The sequence below is a fragment of the Silurus meridionalis genome, chromosome 24 (genome assembly GCF_014805685.1).
Source record: "Silurus meridionalis isolate SWU-2019-XX chromosome 24, ASM1480568v1, whole genome shotgun sequence".
Lineage (NCBI taxonomy): Eukaryota > Metazoa > Chordata > Actinopteri > Siluriformes > Siluridae > Silurus > Silurus meridionalis.
Window position 1 is genome coordinate 9,101,741 of NC_060907.1, and position 14,504 is coordinate 9,116,244.

Here is a 14,504-nt window from a genome sequence, read left to right on the forward strand (position 1 = left end):
GTTAATACTGATGAAAATTCTCCTAGATTTGTCATTTGATATTTGTGTAAAACTGCCTCTAATGCTAAAACCAACACTCATGCAAACAGAAGTTAGTTTTTAGCAATTAACATGCAAACTCTTGTCATGTCCACAGAGAGCAGGAACATATATATTTTCTTGTGTGCACAATCCAATTATATCACCCCATGTCTGCACATTTATGCTATTAAGCATCTCAGTGTCACACCCACCATGGAAAGATCCGTGCCAAGCCTCTTCTTTTGTATGGCTCATTTTCTGGTTCCCCCATTCAAGCTCCATGTTTCTCATTCTTAGTTGCTGAGATTTGCCATTTTGCCATTAGTATTTATTACTTTTTTGACTTTTCTATTGTTTTGTGCTTCTTTTTCGTTTCTTTGTTAGTGTTATTTCTGCCCAGAATATTTTGCGTCCGGAATCTTCATTTTAGTCCAGAGCAATCAGAATTTTGTGTGCATGAGTTTTGTGATTTATCTCCTATTAAGAATCACTGACCAACTATTACTTCTTAAAAATCCAAATAATTATTGGGCTAAAATAATTATATGAGAATGTACCCCAGAAAATGGATGTATATGAATGCAGCATCTGAAGCTACAAAAAAAATCTGCCATATTGTTTCAGTTAGCAATTCAGCAATGACTCTGGTGTACAAAGTAAATTATTCCTTGTTGATAAAACTGTACACATCATGCAGTAGGTTGAAAAGTACGCAGTTTCATTTTGCTGTGGAAAATTGTGCCAAAAAATAAATAAAAAAACGATTTTAGTTCTGAACATCTTGGCATTTCAAAAGACTGGGTCAGAGAAGTTTATGTATAGTATATGTAAAGAGTGCTGAAAGGCAGAGAGCAAAGAGTGCAAAACAGTGCAGGGTTGGAGAGGAGAGGAATGCAGGGAGGGGAAGAGATGAAACGAGAGGAGATGGCCTGCTGTTTGTGTTCTGCAGTCCTGCATATGCTTCTGCCAGAGTCAATCTGCACACCAGCAAGTCCAAACACAGGCTACTGCTGTCACACCCCCATTCTGTTTTTTTTTTTTTTTTTATCCCACAGTCTCTCTCTCTCTCTCTCTCTCTCTCTCTCTCTCTCTCTCTCTCTCTCCCTCCTCTCTCTCTCTCTCTATCTATCTCTTTATCTCTCTTTATCTCTCTTTCTCTACATACACACCCACACACGCACACACACACTCCTCTGTCTGACTTTGACAGCCTGCTGTGTGCTTCTGTGGTTTTGTGCTGACTAGAAAAGTGATGCTCTCTGACAGAGGGCACACACACACACACACACACACACACACACACACACACACACACACACACACATGCACATGCTGTATATGCACATCGTTTCCATCCCACTAATTCAGAAACATCTTCACAAACATTACACACAGTGTACATTTTGGACCTGACCACACTGCACTTACAAATAAATCCTTCTGAAAAGAAGGTCAATGCAGGTACTATTATTTATTATTATTATTTGATGATATTATTGATTATGAGAATTATTATTTGGTAACATTGAACCTTTCCATCAATTCTTAGAGCACTTTCTAGCATTAATAAACTTAAAAACAATAACAGAGACGTCTTAGCTCTACCAGTGGACCTAAGTCTAACCGATTATAAGTTTAAATCCCAGCAGCTCCAACCTGCCACTGCTGGGGCCCTTGAGGAAGGCCCTCAAATCCATAAACCTCCTCCTTGGTCTTCTTCTTTTCCTCCTTCCTGGTGGCTCCATCCTCAGCATTCTCTTGATAATAAATCAACCGAAGTATCTTACATACAGAGAAACACCAAACACACTCACATGAACATCTTCTTATTAAACAGAGCTAAATTTAAAAAAAAAGACATATACCAAAAGCAAGCAGATGTCCCTGATTATAAAGAATATAAAAAAGTAATGAAATAATATGTATTTTATATATATATATATATATATATATATATATATATATATATATATATATATATATATATATATATATATATATATAAAATACATATTATTTCATTACTTTTTATATTCTTTATATATATATTTGTATATCTCAGAACAATAATGGGGAGTAAATATTAAATAGTTTTCACAATGTTTTTTGAAGGTCTGGTACTAACATTATATGGACCAAAATGTTTTGACACCTGATCATAAGACTGATATGTCCTTTTTTTCTGAACATCCCATTTCATATTTAGTCCCCATGTACTGTTATAGGAACCACCATTCTTCTGGGAGGATGTTCCACTAGATTTTGGAGTGTGCTTGAGGAGATTTGTGCTCATTCAGATACAAGGGTCTTAGTAAAGTCAGGTACTGGTGGAGGTGAGGTGAGAAGTCCGGGAGTTCAGTCGGCGTTCCAATTTATTCTTGCGTTTGAGGTCAGAGCTCTATGGCAGGCCACTCAAGATCTTCCACTCCACCCAAGTATCTTCATGGAGCTGGCTTTGTGCACAAGAGTATTGTCATGCGGGAACAGGTTTGGGTTTCCTAGTTCAAGTGAAGGGAAAATGTAATGCTTCTGTATCCAAAGACAAACTGTACAGTTGTGTGCTTCCAACATTGTGGTACCAGTTATTGAAAGGATATATGTATGGATAGAAAAGTCAGGTGTTCTAATACTTTTTGCATATTGTGTAGTTTTTTTTCTCACTTTGTTCCTTCTCCTTTTCTCTTTCTCTCTTTTTGCTCTCTTTGGAGTGTTAGACTCTCCATTCTGGTCCTGCGGTAAAGCATACAGCATTATCAGATCTCCCTAAGGGCTGCACCACTCATTTCATATTTTTCTGGCTTGGACTTTTAAATTCTGAGCAAACCTGCACACCCAACCACATACACACACACACACACACACACACACACACACACACACACACACACACACACACACACACACTGTTTAGGGGGTACAATATTTTTTAGGAGATAAGGGATAGACATTTTCTCTCAGATCAGAGATATTCAATTTCAGTTATAGAGAATTCCCCTCCGTACAAAGGTCCTGATAAACAGCTAACATGACCGAAGGGCAAAAACATTATATTTTGACTGATAGTTCATTTCTGTGTGAACTGATTTACAGTCTTACTTCATGTTACCATTTTTGAAAAAGAGGTGTGTGACTTTTTATTTCTAGTAGCACCTCTTCCTATAGTTTGTTTTATTGCACCTACCAGTGATATTTTTGAAAAATTTTAGTTGCCTTAGTAGCAACCTCTACTTTTTTGGGGTAATGCAGGTGGCCCACTTTTTCCACATGTGATAATAATAATAATAATTATAATAATAAGAATAAGAAGAAGAAGATAAAGAGGTAAAAGAAGAAAGAGGAGAAGGAGATGGTAAAATAAGTTATAAAAGAAAAAGACAAAAAAGAAGTAAAAAAGAAGGAGGAGGAGAATAAAAGTAGTAGAAGAAGAAGAAGAAGTAAGTACGAGGAGGAGGAGCAGGGGAAGAAAAGGAAGAAAAGGACAAAGAAGAAGAGGAAGAAGAAGAAAGGGGAAGAAAAGGAGGAGAAGAAAGGAAAAAATAAAAGAGGTAAAAGAAAAGATAAAGAAGAAGAAGAAACACAATAATAGTCCGCATTTTCAGCAACCTTTACCTTTTTAATAATTTATCACTTCACTAATCAAACTCAAAGTTTAAACGTGTAACTGGCTGCTGACTGCTTTTCTCCCTCGCTCTCTCTCTCTAATTCTAGGTGCCTTCCGCTAAATACATAAATGTCTGTAAATGTGGATAAGATGAAACTGATCTCTTACAGAAGTATCAATGGTTCATGTTGAGATAACGGCCATTTTTATATTACGCATTTGGAAATACAATACACACACAATGACATAGCCAGATATAAAGGATTTATTAAAAGCTGTTACTAGTTTGGGTGGTGATAAGAAGCACTTTTCATTAAGCACCTGGAACATCCTCCGCAGAATTGTGTAGACGTTCAAATGCTGATTTATATGACATTTAAACAAACTCTCACAGTCTGAGCCCACACACACACACACACACACACACACACACACACACATATCTAAAAAGGGGATGATGAAACAACAGCCCAGTCAGTCCTTTACAAATACTCTTATCAGCTAACAAACTAGAGATTTCATTTTTCAGTCTACCAAAATAACAGCCCAAGAATCAGTTCATTACAGAATTACACATAGAATCCTTCAAGTGTATTGTGTATGTGTATGTATGCATACGGACGGACGGACAGACAGACAGACAGACAGACAGACAGACAGACAGACAGACAGACAGACAGTCAGATAGATAGATAGATAGATAGATAGATAGATAGATAGATAGATAGATAGATAGATAGATAGATAGATAGATAGATAGTCTAAAACATAGATAGATAGATAGATAGATAGATAGATAGATAGATAGATAGATAGATAGATAGATAGATAGATAGATAGATAGTCTAAAGCACTGATGATAGATAGATAGATAGATAGATAGATAGATAGATAGATAGATAGATAGATAGATAGATAGATAGATAGATAGATAGATAGATAGATAGTCTAAAGCACTGATAGATAGATAGATAGATAGATAGATAGATAGATAGATAGATAGATAGATAGATAGATAGATAGATAGATAGATAGATAGATAGATAGATAGTCTAAAGCACTGATAGATAGATAGATAGATAGATAGATAGATAGATAGATAGATAGATAGATAGATAGATAGATAGATAGATAGATAGATAGATAGATAGATAGATAGATAGATAGTCTAAAGCACTGATAGATAGATAGATAGATAGATAGAGAGATAGATTTTTACTATTTACTGTCAGAACAAGCCAGTGCACTCTTAGTGCCGGTCCCAAGCCTGGATAAATGGGGAGGGTTGTGTTAGGAAGGGCATCCAGAGTAAAACGTGCCAAATCGAAGATGCACCGATGTGGCGAGCCCTAATGGGGGAAGCTGAAAGAAATCACTTTTAAAACACTAATGAAGTTGTGATCATGAGATCTGGGGTGAAGGTAGAAAAAAAAAGTGGAAAAAGAAAACAGTGTGAAACAGAATTGGTAAAATTGTTATTTATGCCAATCTGTAGAAGTTGGCACTTCATTAGCAACACTGTAAGAGATACTTTTCAACATTTCAATTGTTGTACAGAAATGACAACTTTTTTCACTCAAGACAACATGGGGCATACAAACTCTTCCAATTAACTTCAAGTACACTGCAAGTGTGTGTGTGTGTGTGTGTGTGTGTGTGATTGTGTGTGTGTGTGTGTGTGTGTGTGTGTGTGTGTGTGTGTGTGTATATATACTACATTGCTTGTTGCTTTTATCACTAAATAAGAATAAAGTATTAACCAACTTTATTTAGTATGACTCTTCCTCGGTACGAGTAAAAACTGATGAAAGTATTGGAAATCACATGGTACATCTTATTGTATAGTACATTAGTCTGGCAGTAGGACTGGGGGCTGGCAGAACAATGATCCAGGGTTTCAGTCCTTCAGTGAGTTTACACAAAACCCTGTGCTTGTAAGTAAAATGAACATTTTATAACGTAGCTGCTCATATTGCAAATGTATTTTATAAAGCACTAAACAATGCCTAATACCATCAGGCAACCAAAGCATGACTTAATGGCAGTGGTGATTTTTTCGGCGGTTCGGGACGTTTGTAAATACGTGCTGGAGGGGTATAAATGACTGGACAATGCAAGAAATTTCTCTTTCTGCTTAGTCTGCTGCAATATCCTGTAATATGTCTCGTGCTGTTTGAAGGAGATTTTTTTTTTTTTCATTTCATCTTCAGTCACCAATTTCCCGTTTCCTATTCAGGGAACAGTGGGGAACAAAATTCTGCTATGCATAAAGTTGTACATTTATATATTTTTTTAAGATATTGAACTGTAATATTCTGGAATGAAATCTCTGGCAGATTTTCCACTGCCTTCTGAACAGAGAAATATGATTCTGTCATTATGGATCCATTTGAACTTTTGTGCTGATTCAAAAAAATGGAAAAGATTTGAGTTTTACAGTATATGTATATATACGTCTGTTTACATGCTCTAAACTAAATATTTTACCGTAAATAATCTGACTGGGAAAGACTATAGAAACATTGTAAATTAATATATGGTTTTGGAGGGGTTGTGGTCTCCGGAGTTGGGGTCCAACCTTCATCGTGTGTTCACTTGTTCAAAAGTTTAAATCTCTCCTTTTCTATAAAGGTTTTTTCCAGGTATTCGGGTTTCCTCCCAAGATCCAAACACATTGTTCAGATTGTCTTATCCAACTCCCTCACTTCATCCAGGATGTCTGTGTAGTTTGGACAAATATGCTTTTAGATATGCCCCAAACAGGTCAAGTATGAAGCCGTGAAATCAGATCTGACCTTTCCAGATTATGTGTAGCTAATATAATTGGGTGAATATGGGTGGGAGAGATGGAATGCCTGATCTAAAACTGACAAGAGAAATGGCGTACTGTAACTACACTGTGAATCACAATGACTATCGTGGCCATCTGTGAGCTCAGGTATGCAGAAGAGGGGGCAGTGTTTTTCTTTAAGCATCTAAGCTGTGATGCAGTGGCTCAAATGCATGCCGTTGGTTGGCCTCATGAAATTCAGAAAAAGCATGTTATCCTTCACTCTTTCTGGTTAGTGGCTGTAGTGTAGAGCTGGTTAGTGGCTTGGATCTGGCAGCCAGCCAAATTAGGGGAACAAATGGAGAAAAGTCTTATAGAAAAATGTTCTCTGTCATTGTTCAACTGTGCATCTCATCAATATTATTTGCTTCTTGTTTTCTCGTACACTTTCATCTAAATGAGATGACCTTCACCCACATATTCATGTCCTATGATGTCCAAGATGAGTCCATAGTTCAGCCATGCAATAATTTCTACACAGATGTCCTATTTTAAGAAAAATGCATTTGGATCTTTCGTTCTTTTGTATTCAATTTCAGCACACTTGATTAGGAGGTTAAAAAAAAGCAGACCTTTAATGAACCCTTAAATGAACATTTAATGAGGTGGGATTCTGCCTCAGGAAATTGGGAACAAAAACTATTAAATTAATTATAAAATAAGAAATACAATTAACTGTGTACTGAATTTCTAAATCCATACACAGAATATTGTAATATCTGTAATTAGATTAGTTCTCCTTAGTCTGGTCTTCCTTTTCCTGTCCTAATATAAACACACACACACACACACACACACACACACACACACACACACACACACACACACACACATATGCACACATATGCACACGTACACACACTACAAACATCAGCTAGGCAATCCCCAGATGTTTAGAGTACATTTCACTAAGACATAAGCTGCTTCATCCCTTACGCCACACTCTTCATCTACACTCACTCTTTCCTTTTAACTTCTCCTCTTTTATACATTTTCTCTCACCTCATCCCCCTTTAACTGTCTCTCTTAAAGCCCCATGAAATTTGCCAGAGTGCTGTAGGGATTTAGCTGCTCTGCTATATCATTTTGTCCTGTTCCCCCAGGCTAAACAGCATGATGTAACCGTTAGCGTTAATGCTTTTTTTATGACATACTGGAGTCCGGCTTTTTCAAAAACCTGTTCTGTTTAGGAAAGATTGATAAAAAGCCATGAATATCAGACTGATTTTTAGGCCACATAGTAAATTCTTGCAGTTTATCAGTGACAGAGATTACAGCCAATAACTAAAATAATCAGGTTTTTTTTTTTTTTTGAGGGAAATGAAAGGGATACAACTTTCTGTATAACACAATCTGGACTTGAAGGAAAATAATAAAGTCAGGACATGACATAAAACACTTACACAAACTTACACAAACATGTGTGTGTGATGATATAATGTGCATTTTTCCGATCTATCTATTATTACAACTGGCCATCCTTGTGTCTTCATGCCATACACCAGAAGCAGTAAAAAAGCAGTTAAATGGCAATTATATTGGATTTATTACCAATTATTATAGTGGGTTCTGTTTCTCCTTTTTTTTCTCCTAAAATCTAACCATTTTTAAATCTACCTTTATGATATCCAACACCAAGTATACACATATAAACATATACATTTTAAGATTTAAGGTTTTAGATGAGTCCCACATGGAAATAAATTGATTACTATGGATTTTAGACATGCTGACATAACCCTTTTTAACTTTATATAATTCATAAGAAAATTATTTAAAAGGTTTTGAACTAAAATTTCAACAAATCAAGTGGCTTACATTGCTTACATTCGAAACTCAAATCTAATTTGAGTTTTATGTTTGAAAAAAACAAGAGATTGGATTTAATTGATAGTTCAGGAGCAGCGGTTCTGACAGACTTCATTCAATCTGTTTCATTATGCAAAGCCAAATTTACAACATCCAATTGTGATTCAAACCCTTCAATATGAGTTGTAGTCCATGACGTAAAATAATATTTCAAAATATTTATTATATATGTACAGTATTGCATTATTGTGGTCAAAATGTCTTTGCTTCATTGAGAAATAAATTTGTAAGCACTTTAACAAAATATGAAAAACTGGAAATTTGTTAGCTTTATTTGTAAATAATATTTTAAGTAAATGCTTAAGAATTGAAACATTATTTCCAATTAGAGTATCCAATATCTAAAAAACAAAAGCTTTTAGCCATAATCTTTATTCATCCATTATTTTAAATAATATCATTGTTCGATTACATAAAGTATAATGCATTTAAGTTGGCCAGGGATGATGATGATAATGGAATTTGAGGAACACTGTCAAATTAGAAAAAAATCACGTTTTTTCTCCCTTCTTCGACTGTCTTGTTTGGATGAGTGTGTGGACACAAATGCCGCAGAATCTTTTTTCTTGGGTGACAGCAGTGCAACCTAATGTGGTCTTCTGCTGTTCCACCTCGAGATTTGACATGTCTTCTGAGATGCTTTTCTGCTGAGAACGGTTGTAAAGAGTAATTATGTACTCTATTACCATAGACTACCTGTCAGCTCTGACCAGTCTGGTTGTTCTCCTCTGATCTCTCTCATCAACAAAGTGTTTCAGCCTGCAGACCCTCGACTCACAGGATGTTTTTTTTTCTTCACACTATTCTGTGTAAAGACTGTTGTGTGTGAAAATCCCAGCAGTTTTTGAAATACTCAAATCAGACTATCTGGTACACCACGCATTGTTTAAAGTCCCAGAGATTACAGTTTTTCTTTATTCAGATGTTTGATGTGAACAATTAAGTGAGTGTATTGAACTTTGTTTGCATAATTGGCCTGCATTTGCACAATTGCATGAATGAGCAGGTGTAAATGTGTTCCTATTAAGTTAAATGGTTTCTGTATATTTACTTATATATACACCGACCAGGCATAACATTATGACCACCTGCCTAATATTGTGTTGGTCCCCCTTTTGCTGCCAAAACAGTCCTGAACCCATTGAGCAATAACAGCATTAACTTCTTCAGCATTTTGAGCTACAGAAGCTCGTCTGTTGGATCAGACCTCACGGACCAGCCTTCACTCCCCTCATGCATCAATGAGTCTCGGCCCCCATGACCATGTCGCCAGTTCACCACTGTTCATTTCTTGGACCACTTTTGATAGATACTGACCACTGCAGACCAGAACCAGCTGCTGTTTTGGAGATGCTCTGACCCAGTCGTCTAGACATCACAATTTGGCCCTTGTTAAACTCTTTTTTCCTGCTTCTACCTCTGAGGACAAGATGTTCACCTGCTGCCTGATATACCCCACCCACTAACGAGAACATCAGTGTTCGTTTCTTCACCGCTCATAATGTTATAATGCCATAATGTTATGCCTGATCGGTGTACGATATACAATATGCTTTGTGATTTACAGACAGATACTTGGTTTGATTCTGTCACCTTTAGTAGTGAGAGTAAGCACAACATTTCATCACTGAGAGTGTGAATTGTTAGATTTGTAGATAGACAAATCTCTTTACATGTCCCTAAAGGCAACCCCCATTTGGTGCATTTCACCTCCCTGCCAAGCAATCAATAAATGCTCATCCAATTGGAAGTGTTCCAAACAACAGTTTGAAACAATCAATAGATTGTTATCCAGTCATGTAATGTAGCCTACAAACAAACCCATATTGTCTAATATATAACGAGCTCAGGGCAGAAAATATGTTCCCACGGAGTGCACATGCCTTTCTCTGTGTTGACAGTTCAGGTTCACCGTGCCATGTACATTGTATGTTTTCTAGTATGCTAGTGTATCGTTGTTGGATTTCATATGCATGTAAGCATACATGACTAAGGATACAGGATTGCTAGCATTCTAGTATGTTAAAATACTAACATTTAAAAGACTCTGAGGACCATCTCATCTATCCACACTGTCCTCTTGCATGAGACCATCATAAAATGTGACTGTGCTAGCATAAATGTTTACATGTTAATAATTTTGCATTTCAAGCATGTTGTATTCTATTTAGCTGTTTTGGGTTGCTTTAATGCTAAACTTATACCTATTTAAAACAATCTATCTTTAACAATGTTGTGCAAGTATTAGCAACTATTTTATTAAACTAGGATACGCTACATGGATAAATGTTTTTAGACCATAAGATTCAAAAGTGCTACATTTACTCCATTTACTGTAATAATAACCTCCACTCTTCTTGGAAGATGTTCCACTAGATTTTTGAGAGTGCATTTAAGTATAAGGTAAGGTGAGGAGGCCTGGTGTGCAGTCAACTTTCCAGTTCATGCCAAATGTGTTCTATAAGTTTGAGGTCAATGCTCTATCACTTGCCATTCATGATCTTCAACTCCAGCTCATGTAAACCATAGCTTCATGGATCTGGCTTTGTGTACAGACACATTGTCATTCTGGGACAGGTCTGGGTCTCCTAGTTCAAGTAAAGGAAAAAAGATTAATGCTACCGAAACTAAAGACATCCTGTACAATTGTGTGCCTCTAACTTTGTTGTAAAAAGTTTGGGGAAAAACCACATATGACTGAAAATGTCAGGTGTTGTATTCTTTTATCCATGAATTGTATGCTCATGTATGCTAGTATGCAAGTTGGGGATCATTAGCAATGCTAGCATTTCTTCTGAAAATCCTAGTGAACTTGTATGCTAGCATACTCACACGCTAGCATTTCTCCTGGAAATCCTAGTGAACTTGTATGCTAGCATACTCACACACTAGCATTTCTCCTGGAAATCCTACTGTATTTGTATGCCAGCATACTCACACACTAGCATTTCTCCTGGAAATCCTAGTGACCCTTGTATGCAAGCATACTCACACACTAGCATTTCTCCTGGAAATCCTTAGTACAATAACACACCAATTATTACTTTATATAATTTATTTTTATCATACATACATGTTTGCATATTGGGAAGTATCAAAGGATCTTATAAGAAAGTATTATACTCTCTTAATTAAATTACCCCAGACACAAAAATAGCCTATTCCTGTACCCTAGCATATCTTTATAGAATAGATACATAGATATAATGCATTTTAATCTACAAGTATGCTAGTATAAAAAAAGTGTATGCATGCTAATAGGCTACTTTGAAAGTATATATGCTAAAATGTATGCACATGCAGCTACATACGCTAGTATATATGTATAATAAACATGTTCCTGTTGATGCACTTTCAACGATACTTATTTGACTCTCAAGGCATGCAGGAATACACTAATTATAGTATGCATTGCATGGATACTATAAATAGTGTATTCCTGCATGCCTTGAGAGTCAAATAAGTATCAATCAATGGGGGATCAGTTGGGTCATGGCGTGGTTCACTCATTCAAGCTACAACCGCTATTGTTGGTTGATGGTATCTACTTAGCAGGAACATACAATTCAGCATCAGTTTAACATCAAGCAGAACATTTTGAGAGGAATAAATGATACTCTTGACTCGCCACGATTCTTTTGAAGTCGTTGAAAGGAAGGTTTTGAGCTCATGATCATTTATTAAATACCAATCAGTGTTTAATTCATTAATATAATTCTATTAAAAGATTGATGTGCTAATAGAAACGTTAGAGTATTTTTTACATACACTGAATTGATTAAGTGAAGAGTCTTGTGATAAAAATTATAATAAGACATTATAGTCATAATAAATCATAGTACTTGGATACTTAAGTACATTTAAAGGCAAATACTTTTGCAAATGCTTTGTGTTCTTCGTCCACCACTGACTGTGGAATACATTCTGTAGGACACAATGAAAAATCCAACATGTTCAAGTATTATCAATAAACAGAAGCTAAAATAAAGGTAGAAATTTAGCGCCATCTAGTGGTAAATAGTAGCTAATTTGGCTTTGTGCTAATTTACAGAGTAATGACAGTAAAGATTAAATTTAATCAGTTAATAAGGGGTCTCATGCAATTTTCCTTTCTTTAATAGGAGGCCAGGTCAGTCTGTAGCAGGATTTGTTCCGATCGGTGAGGCAGAGGGACCGAGCTGGGAATGATGTGCTGCAAATTAGGGCTGTAAAGGATGCAGATGGAAGTGTGTTGACAAGTGAGGAAAGTGTGTTGAGAAAGTAGAAGGAGTATTTTGAGCAGCTGATGAATGAGAAAACTAAGAGGGAGTAAAGGTTGAATAATGTGGTGAAGCAGGAAGTGGATAGGATCCCAATCGCACCTCCATTGAGCAGCAATTAAGAGTGGAAAGTCGGTAGCACCAGAAGACATACCGGTAAAAGCATGGAGATGTTTAGGAGAGATGGCAGAGTTTTTAAACAAGACTGTTTAACAAGATTCTGGAAGGTGAGAGGATGCCTGAGGAATGGAGAAGGTATCTTTACTATCTTTTATTTTTTCCTTTTTCAAGTTCACGCTGATTTACATAGTACCACAAATATAATAGATTACACATATGAAGTCCTCCATTTACATTTTTTATTATTTATCATTGCTATGGTGCAACGTAACCCGGGTTATAGGTTTGTAGATTTGCTATTTATCATATTCATCATAATCTTTATAACACTTTATAACAGACACACGGAGAAATCACTAATCCTGTAATACATGCTACATGTGCCATCTAATGGGCAATTTAGGTATTGCATTTCAAAGGATTTGGATATATGAAATATATATCTATATATATATATAAATCATACATCCAATTCCTTTTAACTATATATATATATATATATATATATATATATATATATATATATATATATATATATATAATCATTATTATTATTATTATTATTATTATTATTATTATTATAAAATTATATATTCTTATTATTCTTATTTTTCTGTTTATTTCAGACCTGTGAACGCCCTTGAATATAAATACCAACTCCTGTTCAATAAAAGCACTAAAGCCATATAATAATATGTGGGAAAGAGTCGAGTTGACACATTAAAGAATTCTGAAAAATGTAATGAGAACAAATAAAACTATAATCCACACTGATTGAATCATAAAACTAGTTATGACATCCATCTTGTGTGTGTCTGTGTGTTTGAGGGATCAGATCATATTTTCCATTGTAAAGCAATAAATAAACTGTAAAGTCACTTTGTCAAATGAGTGCTTGTGAGCTTGGATGAACAACTTCAAAAGCAAAAGAAGGCTGCACGCTCGCACAGAGCCCCAAGGGGGAGTTTATAGATGTGATAGGGTCAAATTAATGTCAATCTAAAAAAGAACTAAAGGGCTGCTGATTAAATGTCTGTCGAGTTAGGAATAAACGAAGGTCGGAGCCAGCTCCACATAAGTGGGACTTCAGCTCCACATGGGTGGGACTTAAACTCCAAACGGGTGGGGCTTAAACTCCAAATGGGTGGGACTTGAGCTCCACATGGGTGGGACTTGAGCTCCAAATGAATGGGACTTGAGCTATAAACAGGTGGGGTTTGAGTTTGAGGTAGGGCTTTTGATTGTATTGTACTTGACACGGAGATACAGCTGGAGGCGGTAGTGCACCAATTTTGTTGCAATTCGTTAATGAAGAGACGACAAGCTCATGGTTTTGATGGCAGCGGTGCGATTAGATGATGTTAAAAAGTAAATGCTATCACTTTAAGACCAGAAGTACAGACATACATCGTGGTGCTTCATGTGTATCCATCTGGTTAAGCTGGGGAACATCAGACTAGATGAGCTCCAAGGAACCTTTTTTCTGAAGACCACCCCCATCCAGGGTTTTACAGTTTGTCATGCATGCAGTCCAAATATTCCAATGGTATAATATTTTACAATGGGTTTTATTTATACATAAAAAAACATGGCACTATTCTTTATGTTCTCTTTAGAAATGTTACACTTTCGCATGAGTGTCTAGTAAATGTTTTGCTAATTTTTACCGAAATTAAAATCAGTTACCCAGCCTCACATTTCATAATTGTATTGATTTGTGCAACAAATTAGGAAGAATGTTATTCTGTTTCCATGCACTTTTATAAAAAAACAAAAACAATAATACAAAAATGCAGGAGAGAAA